Raw genomic sequence first — 19056 nt, forward strand, 5'->3', positions numbered from 1 at the left:
CTTCGCCCCCGTTTCTCTTCGCCCCGTCTCTCTTCCCCCTCCCCCGTCTCTCTTCCCCCTCCCCCCTTCTCTCTTCCCTCTACCCCCGTCTCTCTTCCCCCCCGCGTCTTTCTTCCCCCCCGTCTCTCTTCCCCCCTCTCTCTCCCCCCCCCTTCTCCCTTCCCTCCGTCTCTCTTCGCCCCCGTTTCTCTTCGCCCCGTCTCACTTCCTCCTCCCCCCGTCTCTCTTCCCCCTCCCCCCGTCTCTCTTCCCCCTCCCCCCGTCTCTCTTCCCCCCCCGTCTCTCTTCCCCCCCGTCTCCGTTCCTTCCCCATCTCTCTTCCTCCCCCCCATCTCTCTTCCCTCCCGTCTCTCTACCCCCCCTGCCTCTCTTCCCCCCCCGTCACTCTTCTCCCCCCATCTCTCTTCCCCCCCCGTCTCTCTTTCCCCCCCCCCCGTCTCTCTTCCCCACCGTCTTTCTTCCCCCCGTCTCTCTTCCCCACCGTCTTTCTTCCCCCCGTCTCTCTTCCCCCCGTCTCTCTTCCCCCACGTCTCTTTCCCCCCCCCCCGTCTCTCTTCCCCCCTCGTCTCTCTCCCCCCCTCCCCCCCCCCGGTCTCTCTTCCCCCCCGCGTCTCTCTTCCCCCCCGTCTCTCTTCCCCCCCCCCCCGTCTCTCTTCCCCCCCCCCGTCTCTCTTCCCCCCCGTCTCTCTTCCCCCCCCGTGTCTCTTCCCTCCCCCGTCTCTCTTCCCCCCCCCCCATCTGTCTTCCCCCCCCCGTCTCTCTTTCCCCCCCCCCGTCTCTCTTCCACCCCCATCTCCCTTCCCCCCCCGTCTCTCTTCCCCCCCCCGTCTCTCTTCCCCCCCCCCGTCTCTCTTCTCCCCCCGTCTCTCTTCCCCCCCCCCGTCTCTCTTCCCCCCCACCCCCGTCTCTCTTCCCCCCCCCCCGTCTCTCTTCCTGCCCCCCGTCTCTCTTCCCTCCCGTCTCTCTTCCCCCTCCCCGTCTCTCTCCCCCCCGTCTCTCTCCCCCCCCGTCTCTCTTCCCCCCCCCCCGTCTCTCTTCCCCCCCCGTCTCTCTACCCCCCCCGGTCTCTCTTCCCCCCCCGTCTCTCTTCCCCCCCCCGTCTCTCTTCCCCCCCCCGTCTCTCTTCCCCCCCCCGTCTCTCTTCCCCCCCCGTCTCTCTTCCCCCCCCCGTCTCTCTTCCTGCCCCCCGTCTCTCTTCCTGCCCCCCGTCTCTCTTCCTGCCCCCCGTCTCTCTTCCTCCCCCTGTCTCTATTCCTCCCCCATCTCTCTTCCTCCCTCCCGTCTCTCTTCCTCCCCCCGTCTCTCTTCCCCCCCCGTCTCTCTTCCCCCTCCCCGTCTCTCCCACCCCTGTCTCTCTCCCCCCCGTCTCTCTTCCCCCCCGTCTCTCTTCCCCCCCGTCTCTCTTCCCCCCCCCCCGTCTCTCTCCCCCCCCCCCCGTCTCTCTCCCCCCCCCGTCTCTCTTCCTTCCCGTCTCTCTTCCTCTCCCCCGTCTCTCTCCCCCCCCGTCTCTCTTCCCCCCCGTCTCTCTTCCCCCCCCGTCCCTCTTCCCCCCCCCCGTCTCTCTTCCCACCCGTCCCTCTTCTCCCTTTCCCGATCTATCTTCCCACCCATCTCTCTTCCCCCGCCGTCTCTCTTTCCCCCCTGTCTCTCTTCCCCCCCCGGTCTCTCTTCCCCCCCCCCCCCTCTTCCCCCCCCCCCCGTCTCTCTTCTCCCCCCGTCACTCTTCTCCCCCCGTCTCTCTCCCCCCCGTCTCTCTCACCCCCGTCTCTCTCCCCCCCCCGTCTCTCTTCCCCCCCGTCTCTCTTCCCCCCCCGTCTCTCTTCCCCCCCGTCTCTCTTCCCCCCCCCCGTCCCTCTTCCCCCCCCGTCCCTCTTCCCCCCCCGTCTCTCTTCCCCCCCCCGTCTCTCTCCCCCCCCCCCCGTCTCTCTTCCCCCCCGTCTCTCTTCCTCTCCCCCGTCTCTCTCCCCCCCCGTCTCTCTTCCCCCCCCGTCTCTCTTCTCCCCCGTCTCTCTTCCCCACCGTCTCTCTTCCCCCCCCGTCTCTCTTCCCCCCCCCCCGTCTCTCTTCCCCCCCCCCCCCGTCTCTCTTCCCCCCCCGTCTCTCTTCCCCCCCCCCCCCCGTCTCTCTTCCCCCCCCCCCGTCTCTCTTCCCCCCCCGTCTCTCTTCCCACCCCGTCTCTCTCCCCCCCCCGTCTCTCTTCCTCTACCCCGTCTCTCTTCCCACCCGTCCCTCTTCTCCCTTTCCCGATCTATCTTCCCACCCATCTCTCCTCCCCCGCCGTCTCTCTTTCCCCCCGTCTCTCTTCCCCCCCCCGTCTCTCTTCCCCCCCCCCGTCACTCTTCTCCCCCCGTCTCTCTCCCACCCCGTCTCTCTCCCCCCCCGTCTCTCTCCCCCCCCGTCTCTCTTCCCCCCCGTCTCTCTTCCTCTCCCCGTCTCTCTTCCCCCCCCGTCTCTCTTCCCCCCCGTCTCTCTTCCCCCCCGTATCTCTTCCCCCCCCCCGTCTCTCTTCCCCCCCCGTCTCTCTTCCCCCCCCCGTCTCTCTTCCCTCCCCGTCACTCTTCTCCCCCCGTCTCTCTCCCCCCCCGTCTCTCTCCCCCCCGTCTCTCTCCCCCCCCGTCTCTCTTCCCCCCCGTCTCTCTTCCTCTCCCCCGTCTCTCTTCCCCCCCGTCTCTCTTCCCCCCCCGTCTCTCTTCCCCCCCGTATCTCTTCCCCCCCCCCCCCGTCTCTCTTCCCCCCCCCGTCTCTCTTCCCCCCCATCCCTCTTCTCCCTTTCCTGATCTATCTTCCCACCCATCTCTCTTCCCCCCCCGTCTCTCTTCCCCCCCCCGTCACTCTTCTCCCCCGTCTCTCTCCCCCCCGTCTCTCTTCCCCCCCGTCTCTCTTCCTCTCCCCCGTCTCTCTTCCCCCCCGTCTCTCTTCCCACCCCGTCTCTCTTCCCCCCCCCGTCTCTCTTCCCCCCCCCGTCTCTCTTCCCCCCCGTCCCTCTTCTCCCTTTCCCGATCTATCTTCCCACCCATCTCTCTTCCCCCGCCGTCTCTCTTTCCCCCCGTCTCTCTTCCCCCCACGGTCTCTCTTCCCCCCCCGTCTCTCTTCCCCCCCCCGTCTCTCTTCCCCCCCGTCTCTCTTCCCCCCCCGTCTCTCTTCCCCCCCCGTCTCTCTTCCCCCCCGCGTCTTTCTCCCCCCCCTGTCTCTCTTCCCCCCTGTCTCTCTTCCCCCCCTGTCTCTCTTCCCCCCCCGTCTCTCTTCCCCCACCATTCTCTCTTCCCTCCGTCTCTCTTCGCCCCCCGTTTCTCTTCGCCCCGTCTCACTTCCTCCTCCCCCCGTCTCTCTTCCCCCTCCCCCGTCTCTCTTCCCCCTCCCCCGTCTCTCTTCCCCCTCCCCCCTTCTCTCTTCCCTCTCCCCCCGTCTCTCTTCCCCCTCCCCCCGTCTCTCTTCCCCCCCGTCTCTCTTCCCCCCCGTCTCTCTTCCCCCCCGTCTCTCTTCCCCCCCCCGTCTCTCTTCCCCCCCGTCTCTCTTCCCCCCCGTCTTCTTCCCCCCGTCTCTCTTCCCCACCACCCCCCGTCTCTCTTCCCCCCCGTCTCTCTTTCCCCCCCGTCTCTCTTTCCCCCAGTCTCTCTTCTCCCCCCGTCTCTCTTACCCCCCCATCTCTCTTCTCCCCCCCCCGTCTCTCTTCCCCCCCCCCCCCCGTCTCTCTTCCCCCCCGTGTCTCTTCCCCCCCCCCATCTCTCTCCCCCCCCCCGTCTCTCTCCCCCCCCCCGTCTCTCTTCCCCCCCGTCTCTCTTCCTCTCCCCCGTCTCTTCCCCCCCCCCGTCCCTCTTCTCCCTTTCCCGATCTATCTTCCCACCCATCTCTCTTCCCCCGCCGTCTCTCTTTCCCCCCGTCTCTCTTCCCCCCCGTCTCTCTTCCCCCCCCCCGTCTCTCTTCCCCCCCCCCGTCTCTCTTCCCCCCCCGTCACTCTTCACCCCCCGTCTCTCTCCCCCCCGTCTCTCTCTCCCCCGTCTCTCTCCCCCCCCCGTCTCTCTTCCCCCCCGTCTCTCTTCCCCCCCCGTCTCTCTTCCCCCCCGTCTCTCTTCCCCCCCCGTCCCTCTTCCCCCCCCGTCTCTCTTCCCCCCCCGTCTCTCTTCCCCCCCCCGTCTCTCTCCCCCCCCCGTCTCTCTTCCCCCCCGTCTCTCTTCCTCTCCCCCGTCTCTCTACCCCCCCGTCTCTCTTCCCCCCCCGTCTCTCTTCCCCCCCCCCGTCTCTCTTCTCCCCCCGTCTCTCTTCCCCCCCCCGTCTCTCTTCCCCCCCGTCTCTCTTCCCCCCCCGTCTCTCTCCCCCCCCCCGTCTCTCTTCCTCTCCCCCGTCTCTCTTCCCACCCGTCCCTCTTCTCCCTTTCCTGATCTATCTTCCCACCCATCTCTCCTCCTCCGCCGTCTCTCTTTCCCCCCGTCTCTCTTCCCCCCCCCCGTCTCTCTTCCCCCCCCGTCACTCTTCTCCCCCCGTCTCTCTCCCCCCCCGTCTCTCCCCCCCCCGTCTCTCTCCCCCCCCCCGTCTCTCTTCCTCTCCCCCGTCTCTCTTCCCCCCCGTCTCTCTTCCCCCCCGTCTCTCTTCCCCCCCGTATCTCTTCCCCCCCCCGTCTCTCTTCCCCCCCAGTCTCTCTTCCCCCCCCCCCGTCTCTCTCCCCCCCCCCCGTCACTCTTCTCCCCCCGTCTCTCTCCCCCCCCCGTCTCTCTCCCCCCCGTCTCTCTCCCCCCCCGTCTCTCTTCCCCCCCGTCTCTCTTCCTCTCCCCCGTCTCTCTTCCCCCCCGTCTCTCTTCCCCCCCCGTCTCTCTTCCCCCCCGTATCTCTTCCCCCCCCACGTCTCTCTTCCCCCCCCCGTCTCTCTTCCCCCCCATCCCTCTTCTCCCTTTCCCGATCTATCTTCCCACCCATCTCTCTTCCCCCCCCCGTCACTCTTCTCCCCCCGTCTCTCTCCCCCCCCCGTCTCTCTCCCCCCCGTCTCTCTCCCCCCCCGTCTCTCTTCCCCCCCGTCTCTCTTCCTCTCCCCCGTCTCTCTTCCCCCCCGTCTCTCTTCCCACCCCGTCTCTCTTCCCCCCCCCCGTCTCTCTTCCCCCCCCCGTCTCTCTTCCCCCCCGTCCCTCTTCTCCCTTTCCCGATCTATCTTCCCACCCATCTCTCTTCCCCCCCCGTCTCTCTTTCCCCTCTGTCTCTCTTCCCCCCCCGTCTCTCTACCCCCCCCGTCACTCTTCTCCCCCCGTCTCTCTTCCCCCCCGTCACTCTTCTCCCCCCGTCTCTCTTCCCCCCCCATCTCTCTCCCCCCCCCCTTCACTCTTCCCCCCCCCCGTCACTCTTCCCCCCCCGTCTCTCTTCCCCCCCGTCTCACTCCCCCCCCGTCTCTCTTCCCCCCCGTCTCTCTTCCCCCCCGTCTCTCTGCCCCCCCGTCACTCATCTCCCCCCATCTCTCTTCCCCCCCGTCTCTCTTTCCCCCCCCCCGTCTCTCTTCCCCACCGTCTTTCTTCCCCCCGTCTCTCTTCCCCCCCGTCTCTCTTCCCCACCCGTCTCTCTTCCCCCCTCGTCTCTCTTCCCCCCCCCGTCTCTCTTCCCCCCCCCCGTCTCTCTTCCCCCCCCCGTCTCTCTTCCCCCCCGTCTCTCTTCCCCCCCGTCTTCTTCCCCCCGTCTCTCTTCCCCACCACCCCCCGTCTCTCTTCCCCCCCGTCTCTCTTCCCCCCCGTCTCTCTTCCCCCCAGTCTCTCTTCTCCCCCCCGTCTCTCTTACCCCCCCATCTCTCTTCTCCCCCCCCCCGTCTCTCTTCCCCCCCCCCCGTCTCTCTTCCCCCCCGTGTCTCTTCCCCCCCCCCATCTCTCTCCCCCCCCCGTCTCTCTCCCCCCCCCCCGTCTCTCTTCCCCCCCGTCTCTCTTCCTCTCCCCCGTCTCTTCCCCCCCCCCCGTCCCTCTTCTCCCTTTCCCGATCTATCTTCCCACCCATCTCTCTTCCCCCGCCGTCTCTCTTTCCCCCCGTCTCTCTTCCCCCCCGTCTCTCTTCCCCCCCCCCCGTCTCTCTTCCCCCCCCCCCGTCTCTCTTCCCCCCCCGTCACTCTTCACCCCCCGTCACTCTTCACCCCCCGTCTCTCTCCCCCCCGTCTCTCTCTCCCCCGTCTCTCTCCCCCCCCCCGTCTCTCTTCCCCCCCGTCTCTCTTCCCCCCCCGTCTCTCTTCCCCCCCGTCTCTCTTCCCCCCCCGTCCCTCTTCCCCCCCCGTCTCTCTTCCCCCCCCGTCTCTCTTCCCCCCCCCGTCTCTCTCCCCCCCCCGTCTCTCTTCCCCCCCGTCTCTCTTCCTCTCCCCCGTCTCTCTACCCCCCCGTCTCTCTTCCTCCCCCGTCTCTCTTCCCCCCCCCCGTCTCTCTTCTCCCCCCGTCTCTCTTCCCCCCCCCGTCTCTCTTCCCCCCCCGTCTCTCTTCCCCCCCCGTCTCTCTCCCCCCCCCGTCTCTCTTCCTCTCCCCCGTCTCTCTTCCCACCCGTCCCTCTTCTCCCTTTCCTGATCTATCTTCCCACCCATCTCTCCTCCTCCGCCGTCTCTCTTTCCCCCCGTCTCTCTTCCCCCCCCCGTCTCTCTTCCCCCCCCGTCACTCTTCTCCCCCCGTCTCTCTCCCCCCCCCGTCTCTCCCCCCCCCGTCTCTCTCCCCCCCCCCGTCTCTCTTCCCCCCCGTCTCTCTTCCTCTCCCCCGTCTCTCTTCCCCCCCGTCTCTCTTCCCCCCCGTCTCTCTTCCCCCCCGTATCTCTTCCCCCCCCCGTCTCTCTTCCCCCCCAGTCTCTCTTCCCCCCCCCCGTCTCTCTCCCCCCCCCCGTCACTCTTCTCCCCCCGTCTCTCTCCCCCCCCGTCTCTCTCCCCCCCGTCTCTCTCCCCCCCCGTCTCTCTTCCCCCCCGTCTCTCTTCCTCTCCCCCGTCTCTCCTCCCCCCGTCTCTCTTCCCCCCCCGTCTCTCTTCCCCCCCGTATCTCTTCCCCCCCCACGTCTCTCTTCCCCCCCCCCGTCTCTCTTCCCCCCCATCCCTCTTCTCCCTTTCCCGATCTATCTTCCCACCCATCTCTCTTCCCCCCCCGTCACTCTTCTCCCCCCGTCTCTCTCCCCCCCCGTCTCTCTCCCCCCCGTCTCTCTCCCCCCCCGTCTCTCTTCCCCCCCGTCTCTCTTCCTCTCCCCCGTCTCTCTTCCCCCCCGTCTCTCTTCCCACCCCGTCTCTCTTCCCCCCCCCGTCTCTCTTCCCCCCCCCGTCTCTCTTCCCCCCCGTCCCTCTTCTCCCTTTCCCGATCTATCTTCCCACCCATCTCTCTTCCCCCCCCCGTCTCTCTTTCCCCTCTGTCTCTCTTCCCCCCCCCCGTCTCTCTACCCCCCCGTCACTCTTCTCCCCCCGTCTCTCTTCCCCCCCGTCACTCTTCTCCCCCCGTCTCTCTTCCCCCCCCCATCTCTCTCCCCCCCCCCCTTCACTCTTCCCCCCCCCCCGTCACTCTTCCCCCCCCGTCACTCTTCCCCCCCGTCTCACTCCCCCCCCGTCTCTCTTCCCCCCCGTCTCTCTGCCCCCCCCGTCACTCATCTCCCCCCATCTCTCTTCCCCCCCGTCTCTCTTTCCCCCCCCCGTCTCTCTTCCCCACCGTCTTTCTTCCCCCCGTCTCTCTTCCCCCCCGTCTCTCTTCCCCACCCGTCTCTCTTCCCCCCTCGTCTCTCTTCCCCCCCCCGTCTCTCTTCCCCCCCCCCGTCTCTCTTCCCCCCCCCCGTCTCTCTTCCCCCCCCGTCTCTCTTTCCCCCCCGTCTCTCTTCCCCCCCGCGTCTTTCTTCCCCCCCCGTCTCTCTTCCCCCCCGTCTCTCTTCCCCCCCGTATCTCTTCCCCCCCCCGTCTCTCTTCCCCCCCAGTCTCTCTTCCCCCCCCCCGTCTCTCTCCCCCCCCCGTCACTCTTCTCCCCCCGTCTCTCTCCCCCCCCGTCTCTCTCCCCCCCGTCTCTCTCCCCCCCCGTCTCTCTTCCCCCCCGTCTCTCTTCCTCTCCCCCGTCTCTCCTCCCCCCGTCTCTCTTCCCCCCCCGTCTCTCTTCCCCCCCGTATCTCTTCCCCCCCCACGTCTCTCTTCCCCCCCCCCGTCTCTCTTCCCCCCCATCCCTCTTCTCCCTTTCCCGATCTATCTTCCCACCCATCTCTCTTCCCCCCCCGTCACTCTTCTCCCCCCGTCTCTCTCCCCCCCCGTCTCTCTCCCCCCCGTCTCTCTCCCCCCCCGTCTCTCTTCCCCCCCGTCTCTCTTCCTCTCCCCCGTCTCTCTTCCCCCCCGTCTCTCTTCCCACCCCGTCTCTCTTCCCCCCCCCGTCTCTCTTCCCCCCCCCGTCTCTCTTCCCCCCCGTCCCTCTTCTCCCTTTCCCGATCTATCTTCCCACCCATCTCTCTTCCCCCCCCCGTCTCTCTTTCCCCTCTGTCTCTCTTCCCCCCCCCGTCTCTCTACCCCCCCGTCACTCTTCTCCCCCCGTCTCTCTTCCCCCCCGTCACTCTTCTCCCCCCGTCTCTCTTCCCCCCCCATCTCTCTCCCCCCCCCCCTTCACTCTTCCCCCCCCCCGTCACTCTTCCCCCCCCGTCTCTCTTCCCCCCCCGTCTCTCTTCCCCCCCCGTCTCTCTTCCCCCCCCCGTCTCTCTTCCCCCCCCGTCTCTCTTCCCCCACCATCTCTCTTCCCCCCCCTGTCTCTCTTCCCCCCCCCGTCTCTCTTCCCCCCACGGTCTCTCTTCCCCCCCCCGTCTCTCTTCCCCCCCGCGTCTTTCTCCCTCCCCTGTCTCTCTTCCCCCCCTGTCTCTCTTCACCCCCCCGTCTCTCTTCCCCCACCACTCTCTCTTCCCTCCGTCTCTCTTCGCCCCCCCGTCTCTCTTCCCCCCCCCGTCTCTCTTCCCCCCCCCGTCTCTCTTCCCCCCCGTCTCTCTTCCCCCCCCCCGTCCCTCTTCCCCCCCCGTCTCTCTTCCCACCCGTCCCTCTTCTCCCTTTCCCGATCTATCTTCCCACCCATCTCTCTTCCCCCGCAGTCTCTCTTTCCCCCCGTCTCTCTTCCCCCCCCCCGTCTCTCTTCCCCCCCCGTCACTCTTCCCCCCTCGTCTCTCTTCCCCTCCCCGTCTCTCTTCCCCCCCCCGTCTCTCTTCCCCCCCCGTCTCTCTTCCCCCCCCCCCGTCTCTCTTCCCCCCCCCCCGTCTCTCTTCCCCCCCCCCGTCTCTCTTTCCCCCCCCCGTCTCTCTTCCCCCCCCCGTCTCTCTTCCCCCCCCCCCGTCTCTCTTCCCCCCCCCCCGTCTCTCTTCCCCCCCGTCTCTCTTCCCCCCCGTCTCTCTACCCCCCCGGTCTCTCTTCCTCTCCCCCGTCTCTCTCCCCCCCCGTCTCTTTCCCCCCCCGTCTCTCTTCCCCCGCCCGTCTCTCTTCCCCCCACGGTCTCTCTTCCCCCCACGGTCTCTCTTCACCCCCCGTCTCTCTTCCCCCCCCCCGTCTCTCTTCCCCCCCGTCTCTCTTCCCCCACCATTCTCTCTTCCCTCCGTCTCTCTTCGCACCCGTTTCTCTTCGCCCCGTCTCTCTTCCCCCTCCCCCGTCTCTCTTCCCCCTCCCCCCTTCTCTCTTCCCTCTACCCCCGTCTCTCTTCCCCCTCTCACCGTCTCTCTTCCCCCCCCGTCTGTCTTCCCCCCCCCGTCTGTCTTCCCCCCCCCCGTCTGTCTTCCCCCCCCCCGTCTCTCTTCCCCCCCCGTCTCTCTTCCCCCCCGTCTTCTTCCCCCCCGTATCTCTTCCCCCCCCCCGTCTCTCTTCCCCCCCGTCTCTCTTCCCCCCAGTCTCTCTTCTCCACCCCGTCTCTCTTCCCCCCCCGTCTCTCTTCCCCCCCCGTCTCTCTTCCCCACCCCCGTGTCTCTTCCCCCCCCCCGTCTCTCTTCCCCCCCGTCTCTCTTCCTCTCCCCCGTCTCTCCTCCCCCCGTCTCTCTTCCCCCCCCGTCTCTCTTCCCCCCCGTATCTCTTCCCCCCCCACGTCTCTCTTCCCCCCCCCCGTCTCTCTTCCCCCCCATCCCTCTTCTCCCTTTCCCGATCTATCTTCCCACCCATCTCTCTTCCCCCCCCGTCACTCTTCTCCCCCCGTCTCTCTCCCCCCCCGTCTCTCTCCCCCCCGTCTCTCTCCCCCCCCGTCTCTCTTCCCCCCCGTCTCTCTTCCTCTCCCCCGTCTCTCTTCCCCCCCGTCTCTCTTCCCACCCCGTCTCTCTTCCCCCCCCCGTCTCTCTTCCCCCCCCCGTCTCTCTTCCCCCCCGTCCCTCTTCTCCCTTTCCCGATCTATCTTCCCACCCATCTCTCTTCCCCCCCCCGTCTCTCTTTCCCCTCTGTCTCTCTTCCCCCCCCCGTCTCTCTACCCCCCCGTCACTCTTCTCCCCCCGTCTCTCTTCCCCCCCGTCACTCTTCTCCCCCCGTCTCTCTTCCCCCCCCATCTCTCTCCCCCCCCCCCCTTCACTCTTCCCCCCCCCCGTCACTCTTCCCCCCCCGTCACTCTTCCCCCCCGTCTCACTCCCCCCCCGTCTCTCTTCCCCCCCGTCTCTCTGCCCCCCCCGTCACTCATCTCCCCCCATCTCTCTTCCCCCCCGTCTCTCTTTCCCCCCCCCGTCTCTCTTCCCCACCGTCTTTCTTCCCCCCGTCTCTCTTCCCCCCCGTCTCTCTTCCCCACCCGTCTCTCTTCCCCCCTCGTCTCTCTTCCCCCCCCCGTCTCTCTTCCCCCCCCCCGTCTCTCTTCCCCCCCCCCGTCTCTCTTCCCCCCCCGTCTCTCTTTCCCCCCCGTCTCTCTTCCCCCCCGCGTCTTTCTTCCCCCCCCGTCTCTCTTCCCCCCCGTCTCTCTTCCTCTCCCCCGTCTCTCTCCCCCACCCCGTCTCTCTTCCCCCCCCCGTCTCTCTTCCCCCCCCGTCTCTCTTCCCCCCCCGTCTCTCTTCCCCCCCCCGTCTCTCTTCCCCCCCCGTCTCTCTTCCCCCACCATCTCTCTTCCCCCCCCTGTCTCTCTTCCCCCCCCCGTCTCTCTTCCCCCCACGGTCTCTCTTCCCCCCCCCGTCTCTCTTCCCCCCCGCGTCTTTCTCCCTCCCCTGTCTCTCTTCCCCCCCTGTCTCTCTTCACCCCCCCGTCTCTCTTCCCCCACCACTCTCTCTTCCCTCCGTCTCTCTTCGCCCCCCCGTCTCTCTTCCCCCCCCCGTCTCTCTTCCCCCCCCGTCTCTCTTCCCCCCCGTCTCTCTTCCCCCCCCCCGTCCCTCTTCCCCCCCCGTCTCTCTTCCCACCCGTCCCTCTTCTCCCTTTCCCGATCTATCTTCCCACCCATCTCTCTTCCCCCGCAGTCTCTCTTTCCCCCCGTCTCTCTTCCCCCCCCCCGTCTCTCTTCCCCCCCCGTCACTCTTCCCCCCTCGTCTCTCTTCCCCTCCCCGTCTCTCTTCCCCCCCCCGTCTCTCTTCCCCCCCCGTCTCTCTTCCCCCCCCCCCGTCTCTCTTCCCCCCCCCCCGTCTCTCTTCCCCCCCCCGTCTCTCTTTCCCCCCCCCGTCTCTCTTCCCCCCCCCGTCTCTCTTCCCCCCCCCCCGTCTCTCTTCCCCCCCCCCCGTCTCTCTTCCCCCCCGTCTCTCTTCCCCCCCGTCTCTCTACCCCCCCGGTCTCTCTTCCTCTCCCCCGTCTCTCTCCCCCCCCGTCTCTTTCCCCCCCCGTCTCTCTTCCCCCGCCCGTCTCTCTTCCCCCCACGGTCTCTCTTCCCCCCACGGTCTCTCTTCACCCCCCGTCTCTCTTCCCCCCCCCCGTCTCTCTTCCCCCCCGTCTCTCTTCCCCCACCATTCTCTCTTCCCTCCGTCTCTCTTCGCACCCGTTTCTCTTCGCCCCGTCTCTCTTCCCCCTCCCCCGTCTCTCTTCCCCCTCCCCCCTTCTCTCTTCCCTCTACCCCCGTCTCTCTTCCCCCTCTCACCGTCTCTCTTCCCCCCCCGTCTGTCTTCCCCCCCCCGTCTGTCTTCCCCCCCCCCGTCTGTCTTCCCCCCCCCCGTCTCTCTTCCCCCCCCGTCTCTCTTCCCCCCCGTCTTCTTCCCCCCCGTATCTCTTCCCCCCCCCCGTCTCTCTTCCCCCCCGTCTCTCTTCCCCCCAGTCTCTCTTCTCCACCCCGTCTCTCTTCCCCCCCCGTCTCTCTTCCCCCCCCGTCTCTCTTCCCCACCCCCGTGTCTCTTCCCCCCCCACGTCTCTCTCCCCCCCCGTCTCTCTTCCCTCCCGTCTCTCTTCCCCCCCCGTCTCTCTTCCACCCCCCTCTCTTCTCCCCCCCGTCTCTCTTCCCCCCCCGTCTCTCTTCCCCCCCCCGTCTCTCTTCCCCCCCGCGTCTTTCTTCCCCCCCGTCTCTCTTCCCCCCTCTCTCTCCCCCCCCTTCTCCCTTCCCTCCGTCTCTCTTCGCCCCCGTTTCTCTTCGCCCCGTCTCACTTCCTCCTCCCCCCGTCTCTCTTCCCCCTCCCCCCGTCTCTCTTCCCCCTCCCCCCGTCTCTCTTCCACCCCCGTCTCTATTCCCCCCCGTCTCCGTTCCTTCCCCATCTCTCTTCCTCCCCCCCATCTCTCTTCCCTCCCGTCTCTCTACCCCCCCTGCCTCTCTTCCCCCCCCGTCACTCTTCTCCCCCCATCTCTCTTCCCCCCCCGTCTCTCTTCCCCCTCCCCGTCTCTCTCCCCCCCGTCTCTCTCCCCCCCCCCCGTCTCTCTTCCCCCCCCCCCGTCTCTCTTCCCCCCCCGTCTCTCTACCCCCCCCGGTCTCTCTTCCCCCCCCCCCGTCTCTCTTCCCCCCCCCGTCTCTCTTCCCCCCCCCCCGTCTCTCTTCCCCCCCCCGTCTCTCTTCCCCCCCCCGTCTCTCTTCCTGCCCCCCGTCTCTCTTCCTGCCCCCCGTCTCTCTTCCTGCCCCCCATCTCTCTTCCTCCCTCCCGTCTCTCTTCCTCCCCCCGTCTCTCTTCCCCCCCCGTCTCTCTTCCCCCTCCCCGTCTCTCCCCCCCCTGTCTCTCTCCCCCCCGTCTCTCTTCCCCCCCGTCTCTCTTCCCCCCCGTCTCTCTTCCCCCCCGTCTCTCTTCCCCCCCCCCGTCTCTCTCCCCCCCCCGTCTCTCTCCCCCCCCCGTCTCTCTTCCTTCCCGTCTCTCTTCCTCTCCCCCGTCTCTCTCCCCCCCCGTCTCTCTCCCCCCCCGTCTCTCTTCCCCCCCGTCTCTCTTCCCCCCCCCCGTCCCTCTTCCCCCCCGTCTCTCTTCCCACCCGTCCCTCTTCTCCCTTTCCCGATCTATCTTCCCACCCATCTCTCTTCCCCCGCCGTCTCTCTTTCTCCCCGTCTCTCTTCCCCCCCCGGTCTCTCTCCCCCCCCCCCCCCTCTTCCCCCCCCTCGTCTCTCTTCCCCCCCCCGTCACTCTTCTCCCCCCGTCTCTCTCCCCCCCGTCTCTCTCTCCCCCGTCTCTCTCTCACCCCCCCGTCTCTCTTCCCCCCCGTCTCTCTTCCCCCCCCGTCTCTCTTCCCCCCCGTCTCTCTTCCCCCCCCCGTCCCTCTTCCCCCCCCGTCTCTCTTCCCCCCCCCGTCTCTCTTCCCCCCCCCGTCTCTCTCCCCCCCCCCCCGTCTCTCTTCCCCCCCGTCTCTCTTCCTCTCCCCCGTCTCTCTCCCCCCCCCGTCTCTCTTCCCCCCCCGTCTCTCTTCCCCCCCCCGTCTCTCTTCCCCCCCGTCTCTCTTCACCCCCGGCCCTCTTCCCCCCCCGTCACTCTTCCCACCCGTCCCTCTTCTCCCTTTCCCGATCTATCTTCCCACCCATCTCTCCTCCCCCGCCGTCTCTCTTTCCCCCCGTCTCTCTTCCCCCCCCCCGTCTCTCTTCCCCCCCCCGTCTCTCTTCCCCCCCCCGTCACTCTTCTCCCCCCGTCTCTCTCCCCCCCCGTCTCTCTCCCCCCCGTCTCTCTCCCCCCCCGTCTCTCTTCCCCCCCGTCTCTCTTCCTCTCCCCCGTCTCTCTTCTCCCCCCGTCTCTCTTCCCCCCCGTCACTCTTCTCCCCCCGTCTCTCTTCCCCCCCCATCTCTCTCCCCCCCCGTCACTCTTCCCCCCCCGTCACTCTTCCCCCCCCGTCTCTCTTCCCCCCCGTCTCACTCGCCCCCCCGTCTCTCTTCCCCCCCGTCTCTCTGCCCCCCCCGTCACTCATCACCCCCCATCTCTCTTCCCCCCCCATCTCTCTTTCCCCCACCCGTCTCTCTTCCCCCCTCGTCTCTCTTCCCCCCCCGTCTCTCTTCCCCCCCCCGTCTCTCTTCCCCCCCCCGTCTCTCTTCCCCCCCCCGTCTCTCTTCCCCCCCCGTCTCTCTTTCTCCCCCCCCCCGTCTCTCTTCCCCCCCCGTCTCTCTTCCCCCCCCCGTCTCTCTTCCCCCCCCCCCCGTCTCTCTTCCCCCCCCCCCGTCTCTCTTCCCCCCCCCCCCCGTCTCTCTTCCCCCCGTCTCTCTACCCCCCCCGGTCTCTCTTCCCCCCCCATCTCTCTTCCCCCACCATCTCTCTTCCCCCCCCTGTCTCTCTTCCCCCCCCCGTCTCTCTTCCGCCCACGGTCTCTCTTCCCCGCCCGTCTCTCTTCCCCCCCCGTCTCTCTTCCCCCCCCCCGTCTCTCTTCCCCCCCGCGTCTTTCTCCCTCCCCTGTCTCTCTTCCCCCCCTGTCTCTCTTCACCCCCCCGTCTCTCTTCCCCCACCACTCTCTCTTCCCTCCGTCTCTCTTCGCTCCCCCGTCTCTCTTCCCCCCCCGTCTCTCTTCCCCCCCGTCTCTCTTCCCCCCCCCCCGTCTCTCTTCCCCCCCCGTCTCTCTTCCCCCCCCCGTCCCTCTTCCCCCCCCGTCTCTCTTCCCACCCGTCCCTCTTCTCCCTTTCCCGATCTATCTTCCCACCCATCTCTCTTCCCCCGCCGTCTCTCTTTCCCCCCGTCTCTCTTCCCCCCCCCGTCTCTCTTCCCACCCGTCCCTCTTCTCCCTTTCCCGATCTATCTTCCCACCCATCTCTCTTCCCCCCCGTCTCTCTTCCCCCCCCCCCGTCTCTCTTCCCCTCCCCGTCTCTCTTGCCCCCCGTCTCTCTTCCCCCCCCGTCTCTCTTCCCCCCCCCCCGTCTCTCTTCCCCCCCCGTCTCTCTTCCCCCCCCCCCCGTCTCTCTTCCCCCCCCCCCCGTCTCTCTTCCCCCCCCGTCTCTCTTCCCCCCCGTCTCTCTACCCCCCCGGTCTCTCTTCCTCTCCCCCGTCTCTCTCCCCCCCCGTCTCTTTTCCCCCCCGTCTCTCTTCCCCCGCCCGTCTCTCTTCCCCCCACGGTCTCTCTTCCCCCCACGGTCTCTCTTCCCCCCCCGTCTCTCTTCCCCCCCCGTCTCTCTTCCCCCCCGTCTCTCTTCCCCCCCGCGTCTTTCTCCCCCCCTGTCTCTCTTCCCCCACCATTCTCTCTTCCCTCCGTCTCTCTTCGCCCCCGTTTCTCTTCGCCCCGTCCCACTTCCTCCTCCCCCGTCTCTCTTCCCCCTCCCCCGTCTCTCTTCCCCCTCCCCCCTTCTCTCTTCCCTCTACCCCCGTCTCTCTTCCCCCTCCCCCCGTCTCTCTTTCCCCCCCCGTCTGTCTTCCCCCCCCCCCCGTCTGTCTTCCCCCCCCCCGTCAGTCTTCCCCCCCCCCGTCTGTCTTCCCCCCCCCCCCCGTCTGTCTTCCCCCCACCCCGTCTCTCTTCCCCCCCCGTCTCTCTTCCCCCCCGTCTTCTTCCCCCCCGTCTTCTTCCCCCCCGTCTCTCTCCCCCCCCCGTATCTCTTCCCCCCCCTTCTCTCTTCCCCCCCCGTCTCTCTTCCCCCCAGTCTCTCTTCTCCCTCCCGTCTCTCTTCCCCCCGTCTCTCTTCCCCTCCCCCCGTCTCTCTTCCCCCCCCCGTGTCTCTTCCCCCCCCCCGTCTCTCTCCCCCCCCCCGTCTCTCTTGCCCCCCGTCTCTCTTCCCCCCCGTCTCTCTTCCCCCCCGTCTCTCTTCCCCACCCTCTCTCTTCTCCCCCCCGTCTCTCTTCCCCCCCCGTCTCTCTCCCCCCCCCGTCTCTCTTCCCCCCCGCGTCTTTCTTCCCCCCCCGTCTCTCTTCCCCCCTCTCTCTCCCCCCCCTTCTCCCTTCCCTCCGTCTCTCTTCGCCCCCGTTTCTCTTCGCCCCGTCTCACTTCCTCCTCCCCCCGTCTCTCTTCCCCCTCCCCCCGTCTCTCTTCCCCCTCCCCCCGTCTCTCTTCCCCCTCCCCCCGTCTCTCTTCCCCCCCGTCTCTCTTCCCCCCCCGTCTCCGTTCCTTCCCCATCTCTCTTCCTCCCCCCCGTCTCTCTTCCCTCCCGTCTCTCTTCCCCCCCCCGTCTCTCTCCCCCCCCCACCGTCTCTCTTCCCCCCCCGTCACTCTTCTCCCCCCGTCTCTCTTCCCCCCCCCGTCTCTCTTCCCCCCCCCGTCTCTCTTCCCCCCCCCCGTCTCTCTTCCCCCCCGTCTCTCTTCCCCCCCCCCGTCTCTCTTCCCCCCCCCCTCTCTTCCCCCTCTTCTCCCTTTACCGATCTATCTTCCCACCCATCTCTCTTCCCCCGCCGTCTCTCTTCCCCCCCGTCTCTCTTCCCCCCCCCGTCTCTCTTCCCCCCCCCGTCTCTCTTCCCCCCCCCGTCTCTCTTCCCCCCCCGTCTCTCTTCCCCCCCCCGTCTCTCTTCCCCCTCCCCCCGTCTCTCTTTCCCCCCCCCGTCTCTCTTTCCCCCCCCCCTCGTCTCTCTTTCCCCCCCCCCCGTCTCTCTTCCCCCCCCGTCTCTCTTCCCCCTCCCCGTCTCTCTTCCCCCCCCCCGTATCTCTTCCCCCCCCCCGTCTCTCTTCCCCCCCCCCCGTCTCTCTTCCCCCCCCGTCTCTCTTCCCCCCCCCCGTCTCTCTTCCCCCCCCCCCGTCTCTCTTCCCCCCCCCCCGTCTCTCTTCCCCCCCCCGTCTCTCTTCCCCCCCCGTCTCTCTTCCCCCCCCCCCGTCTCTCTTCCCCCCCCCCGTCTCTCTTCCCCCCCTTCTCTCTTCCCTCCGTCTCTCTTCGCCCCGTCTCACTTCCTCCTCCCCCGTCTCTCTTCCCCCTCCCCCTTCTCTCTTCCCCCTCCCCCTTCTCTCTTCCCCCTCCCCCTTCTCTCTTCCCCCTCCCCCCGTCTCTCTTCGCCCTCCCCCCGTCTCTCTTCGCCCTCCCCCCGTCTCTCTTCCCGCCCCGTCTCCCTTCCCCCCCCCCGTCTCTCTTCCCCCCCTCGTCTCTCTTCCCCCCCCTCGTCTCTCTTCCCCCCCCGCTCGTCTCTCTTCCCCCCCCGCCCCGTCTCTCTTCCCTCCCCGCCCCGTCTCTCTTCCCCCCCCGTCTCTCTTTCCCCCCCCCGTCTCTCTTTCCCCCCCCCCGTCTCTCTTTCCCCCCCCCCCGTCTCTCTTTCCCCCCCCCCCCGTCTCTCTTGCCCCCCCCGTCTCTCTTCCTCCCCCCCGTCTCTCTCCCCCCCGTCTCTCTCCCCCCCCATCTCTCTTCCCCCCCCCCGTCTCTCTTCCCCCCCGTCTCTCTTCCCCCCGTCTCTCTTCCCCCCCGTCTCTCTTCCCCCCCCGTCTCTCTCCCCCCCCGTCTCTCTTCCCCCCCGTCTCTCTCCCCCCCCGTCTCTCTTCCCCCCCGTCTCTCTTCCCCCCCCGTCTCTCTTCCTCCCTCTGTCTCTATTCCTCCCCCATCTCTCTTCCTCCCCCCCGTCTCTCTTCCCTCCCGTCTCTCTTCCTCCCCCCCGTCTCTCTTCCCTCCCTTTCTCTCTTCCCCCCCCCCGTCTCTCTTCCCTCCCTTTCTCTCTTCCCCCCCCGTCTCTCATCTCCCCCGTCTCTCTTCCCCCCCCCGTCACTTCCCCCCCCGTCTCTTCCCACCCCCGTCTCTTCCCCCCCCCGTCTCTTCCCCCCCCCGTCTCTTCCCCCCCCCCCGTCTCTTCCCCCCCCCGTCTCTTCCCCCCCCCGTCTCTTCCCCCCCCGTCTCTTCCCGCCCCCCACCGTCTCTTCCCCCCCCGTCTCTTCCCCTCCCCCCGTCTCTTCACCCCCCCCGTCTCTTCCCCCCCCCGTCTCTTCCCCCCCCGTCTCTTCCGCCCCCCGTCTCTTCCCCCCTCCCGTCTCTTACCCCCCCGTCTCTTCCCCACCCCCCCGTCTCTTCCTCCCCGTCTCTTCCCCCCCCGTCTCTTCCCCCCCCCGTCTCTTCCCCCCCCCGTCTCTGCCCCCCCCGTCTCTTCCCCCCCCCCCGTCTCTTCCCCCCCCCGTCTCTTCCCCCCCCCGTCTCTTCCCCCCCCGTCTCTTCCCCCCCCCGTCTCTTCCCCCCCCCCGTCTCTTCCCCCCCCCGTCTCTTCGCCCCCCCCGTCTCTTCCCCCCTCCCCCCGTCTCTTCCCCCCTCCCCCCGTCTCTTCCCCCCTCCCCCCGTCTCTTCCCCCCTCCCCCCGTCTCTTCCCCCCCCCGTCTCTCTTCCTCCCCCCCCGTCTCTCTTCCTCCCCCCGTCTCTCTTCCCCCCGCCTCTCTTCCTCCCCCCCGTCTCTCTTCCTCCCCCCCGTCTCTCTTCCTCCCCCCCGTCTCTCTTCCTCCCTCTCCGTCTCTCTTCCTCCCCCCCCGTCTCTCTTCCTCCCCCCCCGTCTCTCTTCCTCCCCCCCCGTCTCTCTTCCTCCCCCCCCCGTCTCTCTTCCTCCCCCCCCGTCTCTCTTGCTCCCCCGACTTTCTTCCTCCCCCTGTCTCTCTTCCTCCCCCCGTCTCTCTTTCCCCTCCCATCTCTCTTTCCCTCCCCCATCTCTCTTTCCCTCCCCCATCTCTCTTCCCCCATCTCTCTTTCCCCCCATCTCTCTTTCCCCCCGTCTCTCTTACCCCCCCGTCTCTCTTACCCCCCCGTCTCTCTTCCCCCCCCGTCTCTCTTCCCCCCCCCCGTCTCTCTTCCCCCCCCGTCTCTCTTCCCCCCCCGTCTCTCTTCCCCCCCGTCTCTCTTCCTCCCCCCACACCCTCTTTCCTCCCCTCCCTTCTCGGTTCGACCCCCTTCTCACCCCTCCCCCAATTCAGTTTACTTTCAGAATATGCTCCCATCCCGCCCTGTCATGTCT

The 19056-nt window shown here is 68.5% G+C and overlaps 1 protein-coding gene across 2 annotated transcripts in view; it reads left to right on the top strand.

Annotated features, from left to right (window-relative positions):
* klhl26 (kelch-like family member 26) overlaps nt 1-19056 on the top strand; it is an 88443-nt gene that overhangs the window by 59595 nt on the left and 9792 nt on the right. The gene's annotated exons all lie outside the window — the stretch shown is intronic.

This window comes from Chiloscyllium plagiosum, unplaced genomic scaffold, assembly GCF_037043375.1.
Source record: "Chiloscyllium plagiosum isolate Xiang-an unplaced genomic scaffold, Cpla_swu_hap1 HiC_scaffold_28, whole genome shotgun sequence".
NCBI classification, from domain to species: domain Eukaryota; kingdom Metazoa; phylum Chordata; class Chondrichthyes; order Orectolobiformes; family Hemiscylliidae; genus Chiloscyllium; species Chiloscyllium plagiosum.